Source organism: Psammomys obesus, unplaced genomic scaffold (assembly GCF_907164565.1).
Source record: "Psammomys obesus unplaced genomic scaffold, mPsaObe1.curated_primary_1811, whole genome shotgun sequence".
Taxonomy (NCBI): Eukaryota; Metazoa; Chordata; class Mammalia; order Rodentia; family Muridae; genus Psammomys; species Psammomys obesus.
The window spans coordinates 12054811-12073342 of record NW_026586173.1 but is presented as its reverse complement, the minus strand read 5'-3'; the positions used below and the strand labels follow the sequence as shown (position 1 = coordinate 12073342).

Below are 18532 nucleotides of genomic sequence, written 5' to 3'. Positions count from 1 at the left end.
AGATAGATAGATAGATAGATAGATAGATAGATAGATAGATAGATAGAGAGAAAGAAAGCACTCCGTGGGCTCCACTTTGCTCTGTTGATTGGTATTTCTGTGGTGTACAGAGCTTTTTAGTTTTATATAGTCCTATTGGTCAGTTGTTGTTCTTAATTCACGTGTTAGTACAGCCCTATTCAGAAATCCTTACCTGAGCCTAGAAGTTAAAGTATACTTTCTACTCTTTCTTTTAGTAGATTTAGAGTATCAGCTCTTACACTGAGGTCCTCCATCCATTTGGGGTGTATTTTGTGCAGGGTGAGAAATAAGTATCTAGTTTTATCTTTTTCCATGTAGCTATCCAATTTATCCAGCATTATTTGTTGAAAAGTCTGTCTTTTCTCCGGTGAGCATTTTGGACATCTTGGTCAGAAATTAGACAGATATAGGCTCATGGCCTTGTATCTGACTCCTCATTTCCATTCCATTCATTAGTGAGTCTGTTTTTAGGCCAGTGTCATGATGTTTTTACTGCTAAGCTCTCCAATATAACTTAAAATTAGATTCTGTCATATTTTCATTAGTTCTTTCATGGTTTAGGATAATTTTGACTATTTTCTCTCTCTCTCTCTCTCTCTCTCTCTCTCTGTGTGTGTGTGTGTGTGTGTTTCTGTATCCAACACTCCAGTTTCTGAGAAGAATTGCCTTACAGTTTTGACAGGAATTGCACTGAATCTGTATATTACTTTTGCATTTTAGCCATTTTTAATATACTAATCTTACTGATCCATAAGTATAGGAGCATCTTCTGGTTTCTTTTTCAGTTTTCCTTATAAAGGTTTCAATGTTTTCATCATACAAGTCTTTCACTTTCTTAGTTAGATTGATTCCAAGATTTTTTTTTCTTTTGAGGCTATTGTGACTGTTTTCCTGATTTCTTTCTTGGTCTACCTGTCATTGATACACAAGAATGATAGTGACTTCTGTGTGCTAATTTTATATCCTGCCATCTTACTGGAAGTGTCTACAGGCTGTATTTTCTGAAAGAGGGATAGGGTCTTTTATGGATATAACCATATCATATGTAAATAAGGCTACTTTAACTACTGAATCCTTTCTTATTTGCAAGCCCTTTATCTCCTTTTCTTGTTTTATTTATCTAGCAAAGACTTCAGTCAGTATATCAGTCAGGAGGAAGGATATTGGTTCTTGTTCCTGATATTTGAGTAGAAATGCATCAAGGTTTTTCTTAGTATGATGATGCCTGGGCATCTTGTTGACTATTACCTTTACTATGTTGAGATATCGCCCCTGAATGTCAAGATTCTCTCAGACTTTTATCATGAAAAGATTCTGGATTTTGTCAAAAACCTTTCCTGCATCTACTGAGAGGGGCATGCGGTTTCTGTCCTTGGGTTTATTTATGCAGGGAGTTACATTTATTGATTTACATATGTTGAACCGTCTCTCTACTACTCGCATAAAGCTGTCTTGATTGTGTTGGATAATCTTTTTAATGTGTTCTTGAATTCTGTTTACAATATGTAGTTTTTACGTCTATGTTTATCAGAGAGATTTATCTAATTTTCTTTTCTTTTGTTGTGCCTTTATTTGGCTTATGTATTAGTATAAATCTGGGTTTGTGAAAGGCATTTGGAAGTATTCTTTGCTTTTTCTAGTCTATCTACAGAATCATTTTACTTATTCTTTAAAGGTCTGGTAAATTCAGAGCCTTGGGTGTTCTGGTTGGGAGATTTATTTATTTATTTGTTGTTGTCTTTTAAATCTCAGTCCTTGTGATAGATATGTCTACATTTTTATTTATTTTTTGTTTGTTTAACTTTGGTAAGTCATATGCTTTAAGACATCCATTTTTGCTCTTGGAGAGGCCCTGGGTCCAATCTCCAGCACCCATACATGGCTCACAAACATCTGTAACTGCGGCTGCTTGGGTTCCAGGGTCGTTCTCTGGCCTTCTAAGCATTGCGCGCACATGGCACACAGACATGCACGGAATCACAGCACCCAAATGCACAGGTAAAGAAATATATCTTTTTAAAAAGCTTTAAAAAGAAGTTCATCCTTGTTTAATGTTTTTCAATTCTGTGGACCGTGGCTTTGAGGCATGCTCTTACTGTTTTTCTGGTTTTCATTATGTACTGTCTCCTTTTTCAGATCTAGTTTTATTAGTTTGGGTGTTTTTTTTTTTTTTCCTCTTTCTTTTGGTTTGTTTGGCTAAAGGTTTGTCAATCTTGTTAATATTTTCAAAGAACTAGCCCTTCACTTCATTGATTCTTTCATTTCTATTTTATTAATTCATTCTTTGATCTTATTTATTTCTCCCCATCTGGCTTTGAGAGGTATCTGTTCTTATTTTTCTAAGGCACTTCAGGTGCATCCGTAAGATTTTTATTTGGGTTCTCTCTGATTTTCTGATGTAGGCACTCTAGCTACAAACTTGTCTTATTTGTAGGACTGCCTGAATTGTGACCCATAGATTTTGGTATATTGTGTTTTCATTTTCATATAAAAGTTTTTGATCAGTGCTTGAGGTTTAGTCTTGGAGCCACTCACTGCTGTTGTGCAGCTGAATATCAGATGCAGTCCTAGCTCAGCTGTCGTAAGATATGGCTTCTGAACGCACAAACGAACCATCCACAGCAGGTTCTTGCTCTAGTTCCTCAGAAGTTGAAGTTGGAGTACCAGCAAGGGCCAGAGATGAGAATAATCATTGGGGTCCACAAATGCTCAGCAAATGATTTTAGAGTTAGAATTCTATGGGGTACAGGATTGCTCTTTTAAGAGTACACTAGTAACTCAGGTACAGACATCCTCAGATGTCTGTGGTTTGGGGTCATGAGAGATAGGAGTAGATACATTTATTATTTATTAGTGTTGGAAATGTTAAAAAATCCTTGACTTTAGTTGTTTTGAACTAGACAATAAACTATGGTTACTTGTAGTCATCCCATTGTGCTGTTGAATATAAAAACATTCTTTTCATCTAAGCATATTGTTACATCCAATAACCAACTTCTTTTTATTTTCCTTCCCTTTTTGTGTCCAGCCTCTGGGAATCTACTTTCTGTTTCTGTTTCCACTGTTGTAAGCTCCCATGTTTTCAGCGATATTCATGGTAGACAAGGGAGTGGTGCTGTTTATACATACAGCAACCTGTGGCCACAAAAGGAATTCCTAAGAATTCCAAGGGCTTTTGCAATATCTGAGGTGTGCAAACTTTTCTTCTTGTTCATCTACTCTGTCTTTACTCTATCTTTCAATTATCCTACTTTTCTAAGAGAAAAAGATCCCTAAGGTACATATAATTCTAGAACATTCTGCTGGAATTGAATGAACTCCAATAGACCCAAGAATAAACCAATGGATTCAGCATCTTGAGTTCTGAGAGTGAGGCCCTTTAGGAAAAGTCAAGATTTCCAAAGGTCCTCTCACTATTAACAGAATATCCAGGAATCTGAAACCTGGTGTTCCTAACTGGATGAGCAATCTATGAAACTAGACTGGTTTCTTTGAGTTACCCAAGAGTAAGTCTCTTGTTGACATTCTTTGTCCTTAGGGAATCACAAGCATAGTGAGTTTTCCTCAAGAGCCAATGAACCACAGGAAAAATTGGTTAAAATGCCTTGCCAGCAGTGACGATGAATTACAAAGACTGCACAAAGTCTTTATCAAAATCAAAAGCACAAAGTATTAAAGAAGCATTTACTTGCGGCCAGGTATTGACTCTTCACTCTGTAATGACAGAGGCATTGGCAGAGCCACATTTTGCGTTATGAAAATATCATAACACTGAGGGGTTTTCTTGATGTGCATAGCATCACATGGTAAATGACAGAGGTGGGGACAGACAAAGGTGGTCCAACCATCTAACTCGTAGAAGCTGCGTCTGTAACTATGGGCCTAGGTGTCTATGTTCTCAAGCTCTCACATCCTCCATCCCCGTCTGTGCTCCACGCAGGTTGAGGCAGGACAACTCCTGATCCCAGAAGAAGGAGATGAGTAGAAGGACACCTTCTACTGAGGACATGGCAGCCTCACTCTTTGGAGCTGAGAGTGAATATAGGTCCCAGTCATGCACTGCTGGAGTGGGAAACTTGTGCTGTGTAGCTGGGAGGCCATAGTTTTTCTCTGACCCTTTGCTCCCTTTCTACTTTGAAAATTTTAGAATGATGACATGGGAACCAAAGCCAAACAGCCCCTAATGATCAAGAAAATCTAACTCAGATGTTGGCATGCTGGTGAATGCATGTCAAAGGTCTTTCTCCGTTACTCAAGTGTATGAATAAGTGGATGAGGGGAGACTTGGATCCCCAAACAGACTAACCACCTCCCATCATTTCTTAGAACATTTTTGTTTTTTGCATTTTCTTTCCTGGCTGTTTCTTCACTTGTTCCTTAGCTTAGTTATGTTTAATTTTTAACCTTAGTTAGATAACAGTACATTAATATGCCAACACACTAAGCATTGAAACAGGAAAGGAAAGCAAGTGTTTCTGATCTGACAAAAACCCACCCTGCTCTGAAATAACTGTTATCAATTTTTTTATGACCATCCCAGCACATTTGCAGGTTTTTATGATGTAATTCTGCATGTGCACTTTTCTTGTACAGAAATGGAATGGAGTACATACATACTCCATTGCAGTTTGCTTTCAAAACCTCAGCAATACGATTAGCGAGGAATTTTTCCAGTCCAGGCCATGCTTTCTCAGTTGTATGGATTCTATGGAAGTGATGTGCAGTAATTCACTTACCATCTCTCATTTGATAAATGTTTAGATAGTCAGCTTTTACCAAGCAGTCAAGGAGTCAACCTGTGAGTCCCGCTGCATGCATGTGTTTTAGTTCTTTGAAGACAGAGACCTAGGAATCTGGGCCTGGGGTGGTGTGTGTGCGGTCCACTACAGTGAATGGTACTAATGACTTAGGAAAAGGCCAGGCATTTTCTACAGAATTTGTGAGCTGTTTTTTCTTCAATGATGAGGAAGGACGGTTGGGATAGGCCGTTTCCATGGATACAGAAGTGTGGTTCTAGAATTAGCTAAAATTAGGATACAGGCTTTTGAAAGAGGGGGAATCCTGCCTGCTGTTATTCCTGTGGCTGTCTGTAGCTCTTAATCCTTCTTAAACTGTTCCATAAACTGGGGATGAAACATTCAAATAATGAGCTTTATAGGGACCGTTAACATTCAAACCACCAAAGAGCTTCATATATCTTTAGGCTTATGCTTATATTTTGTTTTATGAGCTTGTCATGTGTTTGGGCCACTTCTATTATTAAGATGTATAGTTCATATGTAATTATGCAAAGCTTAGTTTTACTCCTTTTTGAGTGATTACAGACTTTGATGTTTGTGTGTTGGGCTGTATGGCTTTGACCCTTCTCTATGGGTAACTTTAAGAGCGATTGCTGTTCCTTGCTAGAGACAGGGGACAATCAGGTACTCAACTCTCCAGTAATGACATTCTCACAAGAAGAATTCATTTTGGAAATGTTGATCATTTTGTTCTGAAAACTTTCCTGCTTGCACCTTCTAAAAGCTTTTGCTCTAAGGCCGATGAACATTGTGGACATCTTACTGCAATATCCCTGTGGGATTTGAGGAGTGGTTATCTGGTGAAATTTTTTTTAAGCTCTGCCTTTTTATTGATTATATAGTTTCTTACTGGATTTTTAAACTTTTATTAATTACACTTTATTCACTTTGTATCCCCCATAAGCCCCTCCCTCCTACCCTCCCGATCCTACCCTCCCTCCTCCTTCTTCACGCATGCCCCTCCCCAGGTCCACTGATAGTGGAGGTCCCCCTCTCCTTCCTTCTGATCCTAGTCTATCAGATCTCATCAGGAGTGGCTGCATTGTCTTCTTCTGTGGCCTGGTAAGGCTGCTCCCCCCTTAGGGGGAGGTGATCAACGAGCAGGCCAATCCATTTATGTCAGAGGCAGCCTCTGTTCCCATTACTATGGAACCTACTTGGACACTAAACTGCCATGGGCTACATCTGTGCAGGGGTTCTAGGTTATCCCCATGCATGGTACTTGGTTGGAGTATGAGTCTCTGGAAAGACCCCTGTGTTCAAATTTTCTGGTTTTGTTGCTGTCCTTGTGGAGCTCCTGTTCTCTCCAGATCTTACTATTTCCCACTTCTTTCCCTGCACTCTGCCCAAAGGTTGGCCATAAGTCTCAGCATCTGCTTTGATAGTCTGCAGGGCAGAGCCTTTCAGAGGCCCTCTGTGGCAGGCTCCTGACTTGTTTCTTGTCTTCTTCTTCTGATGTCCATCCTCTTTGCCTTTCGGGATGGGGATTGAGCATTTTAGTCAGAGTCCTCCCTCTTGGTTAGTTTCTTTAGATGTACAGATTTTAGTAGGTTTATCCTGTATTATACTCACTCATATAGACATATCTGGTGAATTTTAAGAACTTCCCCCATTTGTTATCTTCCAGGAAGTGCCAGTGGCACCTGTCTTCCCTCCTTACTGGAGACTAGCATAGGATGTTGTTGCTTGTCCAGTAATTTCTACAAGAGTGAGGTGATTTCTCTTAGAACCTGGTCAAGTTAAATCTTTCAGTTGCCATGGTGTTATAAAGCTAAAGCAAAGAGTGTTCGTGTCTCCAATGCTAGCTGGTGGAGAGAGCAACCTGGAATGGCAGGCTAAAGTGAGCAGGAAAGGAAAGGGACATCTGCTGGACAAGGATCAGGAGGTGTGCTGGACCAGTGACCAGGACAGATGGCTGTGGCGCTATTGTAGAGCAGGCAATGCATCATTGGAAGCAAGAAGGAATTAGTCACAGGAATTAGTCACAACCACAGGGGCTAGTCTGTGGAAGGCTCCCTCATGAAGGTTCAGGTCTACACCAAGGCATGGAATAGCTCCTCGAAATTATTCTCGTGCCAGATCACCCAAGAACTGACTGGGTTAAAACACCAGTTCCCAGGCTTCCCTTAAGGCCTGCTGAATCACTACTAATTTAAAATAAGTTCTTGTGTGTTGATTAGCTAGGGAAGAGAAGGGCCAGACAATAATGTAACTCGGTCTTCTCTTTTTTTCTTTCTTTTCCTGTTTTTTAAAAACTATTTATTTATTAATTACAGTTTATTCACTTTGTATCCCAGCTGTAGCCCTCCCCCAACCCCTCTCAGTACCACCTTCCCTCATCTCTTCCCATGCCCCTCCCCAAGTCCACTTATAGGGGAGGTCCTCCTCCCCTTCCCTCTGACCCTAGCCTATCAGGTCTCATCAGGACTGGCTGCATTTTCTTCCTCTGTGGCCTGGTAAGGCTGTTCCTCCCTCAGGGGGAGGTAATCAAAGAGCCAGCCACCGAGTTCATGTGAGAGACAGTCCCTGTTCCCCTCCTCGGGAACCCACTTGGACACTGAGCTGCCATGGGCTACATCTGTGTAAGGGTTCTAGGTTATCTCCATAAATGTTCCTTGGTTGGAGTATCAGTCTCAGAAAAGACCCCTGTACACAGATTTTTTGGTTCTGTTGCTGTCCTTGTGGAGCTCCTGTCCTTCCTGGTCTTTCCCCCTTCTTTCATAAGATTCCCTGCACTCTGCCCAAAGTTTGGCTCTGAGTCTCAGCATCTGCTTTGACACCTTGCTGGGTAAATTCTTTCAGAGTCCCTCTGTGGTAGGCTCCTGTCCTGTTCCCTGTTTTCTTCCTCTTCTGATGTCTGTCCTGTTTGTCTTTCTGAGTGGGGATTTATCATTTCACCCAGGGTCCTCCTTCTTGTTTAGCTTCTTTAGGTGTACACATTTTAGTGTTTTTATCTTATATGTCTGATATCCACTTAGGAGTATATACCATGTGTGTCTTTCTGCTTCTGGGATGGGGCTAGAGAGAAGGCTCAGTGTTTGAGCGTACTTGTTGCTCTTTCAGAGGACCCATGTTCATTTCCCAGCACCCACATGGTGGCTCACAACCATCTGTAACTCCAGTTCCAGGAGATATGATGCCCTCTTCTGGCCCTATGGGCACCAGGCACATACATGGTACATACACATACATGTAGGTGTAACTTAGTCTTATCTCAACTTGTAGTCATTTTCCTCTGAAAAGGACATTGGGATGGAAGAGGACGTGGGTGAGTAGGTCTGCTGGAGGGCAGAACTGTGGCCATTCCTTCTTCCAAAAGTCTCCTCAGAAAGGCTCTGGCACTATGCATCTGTGACTTTCTGCACTCATAGCCCTACTTATCCCGATGATATTGATCAGATCTTCCACTTATTCTTGAACTCAATGGTGTTACCAAGCCACATGCCAGCTAGTTATGGATCGTGCTTTTAACTGCTTGTTCCTAACTTTTATGAACCCAGAATAGTAAAAGTAAGTAAATTGTAGCTAATTCTTTTAGCATACTCTCAAGATTGTTTTTCTTCTTATTAATAAGGGTTATAAATTTGTATCCAAATAGCCTAATAACTAGGCAAAAGATTAACCTAATTTGAGGAAGCTCAGTATTGTTTGATGAAAACAGACGAGATCACTGGGAGTCAGACAGATGGTTTTGGCAGCTCTTCCATATTTACTTGGACTGAAATCACCCATTAATTTGGGGTTCTTTCAAGAACAATAAAGTATCTGTTATCTGAATATATGTTAGGGAATCATAAATGAATAAGGTGTGTTTCAAACTTTATAGGTCAAACTCCATCCTCTTTTTTCATAGAACACATGAAATATTAATTTCCCACAAAGCTTTGATGAAAGATAGAAAAGAAATAGTGGTTCGTTTGTCAAATAGTGTTTATTTTCCACCATCCAGCCTTTGATTCCTTTGTGCTTTGTCTTGTTTTTGGTGGGTTTGTAGGCCATGGATTCCATTTTTTTAACTTTCATATTTGATTGAAACATGTCTTACGATGTCTCATTAAAGGAAAAGGAAGGTTTGCGGGATATTTTTATTTTAATTTGACACAAACTAAAGTCATTTGGGAGGAGGGAACCTCAATTGAAAATTGGGCCTTGGTAAGCCTACAGGCATATTCTTAATTGGTGATTGACAGGGGTTGGCCCATCCCAACATGGGTGGTGCCATTCCTGGGCTGGTGGTCCCAAGTTCTATAAGAAAGCAGGCTGAGCAAGTTACAATAGGCGAGCCGGTAAGCAGCACTCCTCCATGGCTGCTGCATCAACTGCTGCCTCCAGGTTCTAGCCCTGTTTGAGTTCCTGTCCTGACTTCCACTGATGATGAACAGCAATGTGGAAGTATAAGCTGAATAAACGTTTTTCTCCCCAGCTTGCTTTTGGTCATAGTGTTTCATCATAGCAACAGTAACTGTAACTAAGACTGAAGGGATGAACTAGAGGGTTGCTCCTCAAGCCAGCCCTCCCTAGGTTCTGATAAATAAGAATGCAATATTCCTGGGAATGAGAAGGGAATCGGGCTCACTTGTATAGACAGATAAGAGTCAAAGAAGATCACGACTAATAGCAATGCCTTGAACACTGTTGATTATGGGCTGCTGTTCAAATAGTACAGGTTATGAAAAAGGTGGTTTCCTTCCAGCCAAACTTCTCTTGGCAGTCATAGCCACGTGTTGACTGTTCCCTAAACAAATAGCATTCCTTCACCCACCTTTGTGTTTTCCTCCCACCTTGACCTAACCAATTTGCCAGGTAGTAAGGTGTATGATCCGTCTAGGCTGCTTGCTCCAGGTTTTATACACCAAAAAGGAAGGGCCTACTTTTGGTTCAAAGTTCTGTCTCTCATTTATTCAGACTCTATTACAGATGAACTTGAGAAAGGATTTTGGGAAAAAAAAAAAACAAAAAAAAAAACCCCCTCAATTTTGGGTTTTTGTAGATGCTGCTGTACTGGGCCTGAGGTACAGGTTACAAGTATTCTAAATTAATGGATGGGGATCTGACAGCGCTTATTAAGGGGATCCAGATGTCAAATGTTGCATCCTTCCTTCTTGGAGGCTCCTTTCCTGCAAGATGATAGTCATGGATAGTTGGCAGCTCTTTGTTTTTCTGATGACGTCTCCCTTCATGTCCTTTTATGGCTGAAGTGGACTGACAATTTTAAAAGGAGTCTGTGGCAGAGCAGCTTTGTGGAAGTGACTGAAAATAATTTATGGCTTACGAAGCAGTGAATTTCTGTTACTAACTGGCATATTTTGGCAACCCTTAATAATTAAAAAAAATGTAGCCATAATTGTTTATTATTATTGTGATGTTCTAGGAGAACAATTTAGATGTGTTTTGTATGGGTGTGTCTGGTTTCATAGTTATTGTTTTCCTAAGGTGGCAACTTTCTATGTTCCTCAGGCAGTTTCTGAACTCATAGACTCAGGCCGATCTCCTACTTCTCCTATTTTGTATTTACTGCAGTAAACCTTGGTGCCTTTGGATGGTAAGGAAAAATTAATATTAAAGCCATCTTTATTACAGTCTAACTACCATGTTAAATCATGGGAAAATTCCATCAATAAAATCTTACAAAGGAAAACGCATAGAAAAAGCATGTAGGAAAAACAATATTTGAAATATAGTGCTGTTCAAAAAGTTTTGAGACCTGATATCAAAAGCCCCATCACTAAAGGAAACCAGAAAGCAAGGGTCTTATCGATAGAATGCTCACGGGCTATGTGGGAGAACTTTTGAACACAACAACAACAACAACAACAGCAACACAACACAATTAGAAAATAAGTGAAAGCTGTGAGACAATTGGGTAGAGAGTATGTATTTAGTGGCATTTGGTCACACGAAAAGACGGTCAACATTATCAGCTATCAGAGAAAGGAAAATCTAAGTCACAATGAGATATTGCCATTCACATACAACAGTAGATTAAAAATGGAAAAGTGATGGTCAAGAGCTGGAAAAATCTCATATGATTTCTGGGGGAAGAAAGCAAGTGGTTCAGTCATACTGAGTGTCAGTGTCGCAGCTCCTCCTAAAACGGGGCATACACTTGCCATTCGATAATACGTTCTTGGTCACTTCTCTTGAAAGCAGAGACCTTGGCTCCAGCAAAATCCTGAGCACAGATGTGCACAGTAGCCTTATTTGCTATAAGCAAAAAGAAAAACAAAAGCAATCAAGCAAGTTAACAAATGAATGAAACAGATGTCCTTCAATGGACGAATGTTCATGCAATCATTGGTGTGTGTATGCTAGGGTACGCTGCTCAGCTGTGAAAAGGAACAATCTCTTGATCCAGCAGCTTGTATAGAGCTAAAAGAAATTTTCCACGAGCACATCCAGTCTCAAAGGCTTCTTTCTACACTACACTACACACGCCACACACACACACACACACACACACACACACAAACTGTGATCCCATATATAGAATAACAAGATTATAGACATAGAGAGTTGATTTGTAGTTGCCAGGGGTTCTGAATATAACAAGAGGCAGAGCGGTTGTGGCTGTAAATTAACAGCCTAAGAGTGCTGGTGGTGTTAGCACAGTTCTGTAAGTTGACGGTTACAGGAATCTAAACACACACACACACACACACACACACACACACACACACACACACACTACGTTTCTGTCCTGGTTTTGATATTTTACTATAGTTACAAACGGTATTTAAACCTCCCTGTATGTCTACATGTCTGTGCCTTCTGGTGAATCCACTAATTAGTTAAAAATGAAATATAAAATCCTATAGGGAGTATTGGATTATTTTTAGACAACTTCCCCCCCCCATTTGGTCCCGAAAAGCCTATTTAACGAACCATAAAAGTGCATGATATAAAATTCAAGCACGGCAGTGCATCAGTCTCACATGTGCCATGTGATATGTGTGTATGTGAGCACATCAGTCACACATGTGCCATGTGTGGATGTGAGTTGTTTCTTCTTTACACCCATCCAAAAGATGGTATTTATTGATTTCATTGGAATTAATTTGGGAAACTGAGGATTTCTGTTCCCACTTTTTGACTGTGTTCACTGTAAATCAACCTAAGAGCCTGCCAACATTTTTCTGTCCCCAAATTTAACTCATTTTCTTACGCTGAAACCATATACCCTCGATTGTAAAACACTTATCTTCTTGAAAATCTCTTGAATCAAACCACAGCTGTTTGAATTTGGTGCTCTGAACTCTTAGTATTTGTTTCTTACTGGTGTCAAAAGACCCCCAGTGTGGCGTGATTGGTGGCCAAACATAAAGGTATTTAGAATAGAGTTTAAACACAAATCCACAAAAGTACCCTCTGGACATCCCAGCCATGAACTCTGCATTTTGCTTTACCATGCTAGCTTTCAGTTACCACGAGAGCGTGTCATTAGAATGTCATTGAGCAGCACTGAATGTGGTCTTCTCCAGAGGCTGCTTCCTCTGGTCATGAGAAGGTACCACTTTCTGACCTCCAGAGCCCACAGCAGCCCGGTTAGGTCGTGGATCCTACTTTTAGGAGGATGAGATAAAAAAGTGGCTGTGTGACTGGCAAGGAGCTCCTTCACTTTCCTCAGCTCTGTTTCCTTCTGTTTAAAAATGAACTGAAATGCCGTCTATCCAAGAGTGCTCTCTCTGAACTAAAAGTTATTCCCAGATAAAAACTTGAGGCTCAGTACCATGCCTGTCATAATTACATAAAGGATTAATTTCCACTTTTCATCTTTCCTCTTGGAAGAGCTTTCTATACAACTTTAAATTAGGCAAACAGACAAACCCTTCTTCTTGGGAATGGCCTCTAATGACAATTTCCTGCCCACGTTGGCAAGCCAGTCTGATGGCTTTACAGGACAGACTCTTGGGTATGACTGCGTTTCTCGGTCTCTGCTCAGGCAAAGCGGAACTTCTTCCCCTCCTCCCACTGCTTGGCAGTGGGGTGCTCATGCTGAGAAGGCTGCTACAATACCACCGAGCACAAGAGACACATACTGGCCCACAGACAGGCACGTTGATGGCCAGAACACACCAAAGGCAAGGATAGGTAGTATGGCTCATGTGAGCAAAGTTCACAAGCGTTTCCTTCCCCTAACACACCACATATCTTGTTTCTTGTTGTAATCATCACTGAGCTCAAAAGTATGTTCTATTGAGTAGAAGCCCAATTCAGTTGTTGTTCAGAGACTATCAAGGCCAGATATTGTATTGTTATAATACTATGAAGTCATGAGAATGTCGGTCAGATTTCTTCACGTGAAAGTCTTTAATAAATACATAGGTCAGAAATATATTCAGGCCATGCAGAAGTGCAGTGTGCCGAATTTGGATCTGACTTACTATTCATCGGATATTTCTGTGCATTTGAGATTTTTATTCACACAGCTATCAAAAGTTACGTAGAATAGCTCCCTGCCGTTTTTATTCTATTGCTTATTGTTTAATTCAGATCATACATTGAATTCCTGGTGGTGATACAAAACAGAAATGCTACAAGAAGAATGTTCTGTGAGGGGCACACAACATTCTTTAGGAACTCAGTTTGTGAGTCTGACTTCTTCTCTTGGGATGAAGGAAATGGTTTGGCCATAAAATTCCCATTAGCCACAAAAATAAGCAGAATTGCCTGCAGGATTCATGCAGGTAGAGTCATGAAGAGTAATAAAACCTGGGCGAAATGAACTCTTAAGGACACAATTTAAGCCCTTGAATGGCCAGTTAGACTTTATGCTTATCCCTCTGACTATACTTCCATATGTTTCTGGAGAAGTTCTGAAAAGTGGCTCATTAAAAAAAAATTGTATTGGACTGGGGTAATTTGGGGCTTATTGACCAAGGCCAAGGGTGGGGGTGCCCTGTTGGAGGCCAGGAACAGCAAAGAATGGCAGGTCTGTCTGTCCTCTTTCCTTCTGCCACCTAGGAAGAAGTGACTTCAGACACCCCGAGTCTGGTTTCATTTAAAGCTGACAAAAGGCCTAACAAACAAACAACATCAAGTAAACAGATAAACATTGACAATGGTAAAACACCCTAAGAATAAACCAATAATTTATGGGACCAAAGTAGATTTGAGAAAGAAAAGGCACATTGTTGAAAATTAAGTCATCTGAATTAACCCAGAAAAACTTTGCTTTCCTGGAGGTAAATTTAATGGGGTCCATATGCCTAAGAGCCCTGGGAGATAGGAGTCTGAAGAACGTCACCTTTGCTATGTTGTGGCTTGTAGGGATAGCTGCATATAGGTGCTTGCTGTTTCGTTTCACGTAAGTAGAACACTTAGTGAGTACATACTACATATGGTGTTACAGAGGACCTGGGATTACACACTGAGCATGTAGAGAGAGCACAGATGCGTACTTTATGCATATGACTTTCAAGAATGGCTCCCTGGATGCAGTGAGCTCAACCCTCGAATGGTTTGTGTGTCTCCTGAAGGACGGGCAAAGGAACAGCTGAGACTTGGGTTTCCCAGGACGAGAAGACCATGTGCAAATCACAGACTGAGATCTGCTGGCCGCATTTGGAGGAACTTGTGGAGCAGATTCCCCTCTAGACCTCAGTCAGTCTGAGCCTGTCAGGGCAGTGTTGTTCAGGGGATGCAGCTCCTGAGCACAGGCAAGGGAGAGGGGCTTTGAAGTAACTTGAGCATCTAGCAGGTATGAGAAGAAAAGGGGCGGTAAAAGTAAGTTGTGAGGGCATCTGGCAGGCATGGGAGGGAGAGAAGAGACTGTAAAGGTGGCTGAGGGCAGTGGAAAAGGAAAACACAGTCAGCATCGCACAGGGATATCTGTCTGAGGAAGAAGGCAGGAAAGCCGGACCTTGGGTGAGGCAAAGGGACTTGCGATCAGTACTGGTCAAGTTCATTGTGAAAGTGACACTGGGAGCCTCTCCAGAGTTTTAGGAATGAGAGAAAGACACCAGAACAGGCAAGTGCTTAGGGTGCCAGGGGACAGTTAGCAACAGGAAGGCCTGGTTTTCTGCTCACAATTGACATGAAAAGCAGGAGGGTTTTAGACAAAGAAGGAGAAAGCAGTTGACAGCATCTGGCTCCTCACAAGGCTAGTGCCGTTTTTTACAGTCTCTGTGATTTTTAACAGCTATTTTAATAACTACGATGAAAATGTGTGGTATTCTCTCTCCCTTGAAACATTGTGGCCGCTGAAAAAGGTTGCAATACGAAAAATGAGTTTTATTGCTTCACTGCGGGTTTGATTAATTTATGTTCTTCCTGTTTCCATTTCCATGTGCACTCCGAGTTGACTGGATGATTAGGCAGAGCTTCCTTGCAAGAGTCTGTGTGAGGAGGAAAAGTACTATGAAGTTTTTCCTCACTCTGAAAATACTTAATATTAAAAGAGCTTAAACACATGCAGAAGGAGGGTGAGCAGCTAGGCCAGTGGTTCTCAACCTTCCTAGTGCTGTGACCCTTTAATGCCCTCACGTTGTGGTGACCCCCAACCATAAAATTATTCTTGGTGCTACTTCACAGCTGTAATCTTGCTACTGTCATGAATCATAACGTAAATATCTGTGTTTCCCAGTGGTCTTTTGGGAATCACAATGCACAGGTTAGGAATGCTGAGTTAGGCTTGTTTTACATCATTTTAGACTTTAGGACACAGGCTCTCTGCATGACGGTTTAAACTGAGGTTTTCTAACTTTGGTATAGCTGACATTTGTCTTGGTTAATTCTGTGTTGCACCCTGTGGGTGTCTGGCTGTCTCTGAGGTCTGTCTCCATATGACACCTGCAGCCTCTTTCATTCCCCGTTGTGACGGTCAGCAGTGTCTCCTAATGTTGCCAGAATTACCCTGGACAGGGGTGGCGAAGAGGAAGTACTTCTGACGTAAATGTCACATAGTGAGCCCAGCAGAGAATAACCGCATTCTACCACTGCAGTCTTGGCGTTTTTCTTTAAGTTGGTGGTCCTCAAAAACTGCTCATCGTCTGCAGAAAACTAGTGGATACTTACAAATTTCTTTCTAGAAAATTCTTATGAATGCATTTGAGGAAAGCTGCTTCACTGAGTTCTGTGTATTTCCCCACATTCTTCTATCCACTTGGCTCACTCTTTCATTGAGTTTCTTTATCAATCACCAAGTACCAGTTAATTTTATAGGAAGAACATTTACTTTCTCTCTTCCTGGGCAATTAATTCCTCAATTTTGGAATATTATAAGAAATTTAACCCTGGATGTGGAAAATGTGGATTTATTCTGGAACCTGGATTCTAGCTCATTTCACAGTAAACTCCCTCAAACTCAGGACAGGCACTTTAGGCTTTCTGTTTAAATTTTCTCATTTGAAAAAGGAAAAAGATAAGCTGTATTATCTGTAGGTTTATATCTAGTTCTAAATAACAGCACCTCAGCAGTTTGTATGGTTTCTTTTGCTTGCTCCCTTTAATCATGACCTATTTTCCGATAATACTCAGAACGTGCCGTGCAGACCCCCGGTGCTCCATAGACAACAATGCTGGTCTACGATACCATAAAGGTAGCCAGCAATTAGAAATAGCGACTGTAACTCAAGGAGGATTCTGTGTCTTCTATAAGGAACAGTTTCAAAAGCAAGCTCATGTATTGTGTAATCTTTTAAATGTAATTTTTCTGAGAAGTCATTGTTACTCTATTTTTTTTTTATAAAAGTATTGGATTGAATTGTACATAAAACAAAGTGTTCTTTTTCTAAATTGTAATAGATACGTCTTTCCCAGTAATGGGATGGGAAGTTTTCACTGCCATTCTTTTCTGTAGAGTAAGAGGTAGTACAATCTGGCTCATGAGGCTTTAAACTTGGTGGCAGGCAAGAGAATGCTTGCCTACTCTTACTAGCACAAATTTTGTGCCAGATACAATTTGTTATAGAAACTTTTTCGAGAGGAGATCATTTGTTTCTGGGTAGTATTAAGGTTCCCTTGGAGTTCTCACACAGATCATTGATATTTTGCTCTGAGAAAACACGTTAGTCTTATAACTGGAACAATAAGAATGTCTTGTCTTTATTGTATTCCCAAGACTGTCTTGCCTGTGAATTGGCATACTCCGATGCCCACGGGCCAAAGTCTCTGAGGCCAGTTGACACTAGTGAGAGCATGTGAAGAAGGAAAAGGTATGGGTTACATTTTCTACAGAGACTTTTCAGATGTTTTTTTTTGAGCCTACTCAATCCTCTGGCTTTATCCATCACCCAGAGAAATCAATTGTGTGGACTCAGGCCCTGTCGAGTGACATGTTAACAGAGAAGTTAAGCAATGAACTTAACAATTTGACTTTGGTCTGATTTCCTAATGTTATTGCCCAGTTTTCCTTTGCACATCCAAAAACAGTGGAGAAACCAGTCTCCCAGCAGAGTTATTTGCAGCCAAAGACACTGTTGTGCTCCCTGTACTCTGGACAGCTTGTTCTGATGCCTCCATCCCGTTCGGAGTAGAATGCTCTGTACAGCCCTGTGCTCCTCCTGGGAGCTCTCTGCACATGGCCTGCATTGCTAGGGGGTTGTCTAGCCTGTACCTCCTAAGCCTGGGTGTGCAACCTTTCTACCAGGTTTTCTCCCTCCATGTAAAAAGGCAAGATCATCGCTCGCCTGTTCATAGCAAACAATCACCCTGTCTTTACGCTTTTTAATCCAGATGATGAAAATATATAACACACCCAGAAACTCCATTGAACTGGCCGACTTGGCAGGCGTTTTGTATTTGCTTGGATTTAGCATGAATGGGATTTGGTTCTCTGTTTCCCCTGCCTCCATCACTTGGAACAAGTTATTTATTATCCAAACAAGCCTGTGTTAGTAGATCAGACAGGCACATGGCATGTCGCTCATAAGTGCATTTGCTCAGTTAGATTTATGCTAGCCCAAATCATTTTATATTGCTTTTCACTGTTGAAAATTTACTGTATTCATCCTTGGTTTGGCATAAGTATTTGTAGTGTGCTAAAGGTTCTTGTGGTTGAACACTTTATCTCTGTAACACTTCATGCAAAGGAAATTAAAAAATATATAGTGAAAGCATTTTCCAGATATGTTTCCAATCAGCTGTGCACTTTAGTCATTTGATGTGTAGGCACCAGAGAGCAAAGAATTACTAAGCTTTCTCAGTCATTCCTAATGCCTTGGAAATTCAGATCAGGATTCTGAGTTTATGAAAACATCTGTTGGAAATTCCACCAGCCCTTTATTATTCTGTTACTATGAATTAAGGACATTTTGCCATGGTGCTGTCTGAAAAGACTCGTGGAAGAAGGTGAGTCCTTTCTGTCTTGAGCAAGATCAACTGGTGTAGTTGAGGGTGACTGGGCATTCAGAGTTCAGCTCTGTAACAGAGAGGCAGGCCTTTTACTTCATAACAAGCATCTCTTGTTACATGTTCTCCCTTCTATGCACTTTGGTGAATCTGTCTGTCTGGTGGGCTTCTAATGTGGCAGTGACAATAGATGGATCCAGGAACTTCTCACCAGAAAGTATAGGCCATAGTACAGAGGACAGTAAACAATGAATCCAGATTGAACAAATTATGTTCTTCAGTTACTTCCCTGGCTTTTTTCCAAGGGACTCAAGCCAAACTGTTTATTCTATTTTTGAGGATCTCTAGCCTCTAACCAATGAATTAGTACAAATTTTGTTTTGCCTATTATCTCAACATGTAATAACCCCAGGCAGTAGTAATTT

General features: G+C 40.9%; 1 protein-coding gene across 1 annotated transcript in view; it reads left to right on the top strand.

Moving 5' to 3' along the window:
* Bmper (BMP binding endothelial regulator) overlaps window positions 1–18532 on the top strand; it is a 232798-nt gene that overhangs the window by 34267 nt on the left and 179999 nt on the right. The gene's annotated exons all lie outside the window — the stretch shown is intronic.